Raw genomic sequence first — 2,191 nt, 5'->3', positions numbered from 1 at the left:
ATATAAACATTCAATGAAGCCCTTTAAAGTTATACATTCAATAAAATACATACAATAAAAGAACAAAAGGGAATTAACATAATACTAGCCAATAATAAATATTTTAATAATTTTGATCACTGCAGTCATTTGAGTTTATTCAGTGTACACTGTAAAAAATCTATTTAAAAAACAAACAAACAACAAAAAAAACTGGCAGCACGAGTTTCAGAAATAATACTTTTTTTTTTAAAATGGTGGTATTCTGAAATGTTCAAAAACTGAAAGTAGTGGCAAATATCTGTAAAATAACGACATTTTTAGCTAATTAAACCTCTTAAGACCCGAGCTCTTGTTTGATATGCATTTTTTTTAAATTCTCTTTGCTATTAGATCTGATTAAATAGCAAAGAGAATAAAAAATAAAATAAAAATATATTTTTAAAAATATGTTAAAAATATAAAAAATACAATAAAAACAAATAATAATATAAATAACAATAAAAATAAAACAAAACAAAAACATTTAAAATGTAAATAATACACATTTCATATATATTTTCTTTCAAACATATCACATATCTGTTAAATAATAATATCCATGTTGATTTCAATACAGTAAAAAAAACACTGGACTTTTATGGTCACATTGTGAAAGAATGAATTCACATTTGGAAAAACACAGATTTTTAGTATAAACTTTATTTACAGTTTTGGCCTGTTATTTATTTATTTATTTTTAAGGCAACATGTAGAGATAATCTTACTGCAATTTTACTAGTTATTATCTGTAATTTATCAAAACTGAAAAAATCAGTAAAATACCAGTAAATCATTGCAATTAAAAAAAAAAAAGAAAGAAAAAAGAAAAGAAAAGCAATCATTTTGTACGGTGTATTCATCTTTTTGCTATACCTGTTTTATCTTATAGGATGTCCCAGCCAGTTGGGCATAGTTGGTCCATTCTTCTTTACAGAATGGTCTGACTGCACCTAATTATCATTCTGCTGTAGTGGGAAATTGCTTTGATTTGTTTTGGGCAGAGAAGAATTAAGCATGCAGTTATGGTGTTTCCTCAAAGTGGTGACAGAGAAATTGTTTTGGTGGAACTTTTGCATGCAGGGAGCTGAGCATCGTCACTGAAATGGATAATTCATGGAAAAACCTGCAGAACTGCCTTACTGCACGATCCAAACCTTTATCAGAACTCAGTGTGTTAGGCTGCTAAGCCTGGAGGTTGTCGTAGATACCAGAAGGGGAGGAGAAAGCCAAGTAATATGTGCAGCCAATGGCAGGTTTATACTTGCAATCTCTATCTAGTGAGGCAGACTAATCCTTGTCGACTTGAGGTGAAAGGTGTGTACATCTTGTACCTGTCATGCAGGGACAGAATTGATCCACATTCATGCACTGTGGCTAGATAATCGATCGCTACATTCAAAATAAAAGCATGCTTTCAATTAAAAAGTGGCTAATTAAATTAAGATTTGTTTAGTCAATATTCTTTGGAATTACATCGACAGAAAGATTATGTTTTGTTTACCTTGATTAAGTGAATTTCAGTGAAATCATTTTTATTCAATATTTACTTAAATAATGGCCACAACATCAGGGGCACAGTTAGATTGAATATATTTTACTTAATACATTTTTAAAAAACCTACATGACCACAGACTCATTTATTAGGATACATGGCAAACACAGCACTGGATTTCATAAATATCCGTATTTTTCTTGAGACACCAAATGATGAGAGCACTCGCCTCTCTCTTCCTGTCTGCCTTTTCCATGTTCAGTCTTTGTTTGGTTCAGTAAGATTTGTAGGAAGCCAAGAGACACTGGACGTCTGTTCCCAGACTGTGGTGAACCTTCACCCCTGTCATATCTCACAGCCCAAGGACGGAATTATACCGAAATAGCATATAATACCCCCTTTATTCTCCATCTACAGATCAAACGCCTACATATCCTCTACATTGTGCCTCAGCGGAAATGAGCGATATGAAGCCTGAATTGGTAATTAATCAGTGTAATTGGCCCATTTGTTCCAAAATAAAAGTCAGTGTGTGATGTTGTAGGCTACTCTTTGTGTGTTTTTCAATTGCTAGATTATTCATTAGACCACGGCTTTCCCTCGGATAAATAGGCTATCGGATAAATGGGTTGATGGATGAATTAATGAATTAGGGTAGCCATGAATGCCTCATGAAA

The sequence above is a fragment of the Stegastes partitus genome, unplaced genomic scaffold (genome assembly GCF_000690725.1).
Source record: "Stegastes partitus isolate 25-593 unplaced genomic scaffold, Stegastes_partitus-1.0.2 Scaffold101, whole genome shotgun sequence".
Classification (NCBI taxonomy): Eukaryota; Metazoa; Chordata; class Actinopteri; family Pomacentridae; genus Stegastes; species Stegastes partitus.
Note: the sequence above shows the minus strand (reverse complement) of the source record.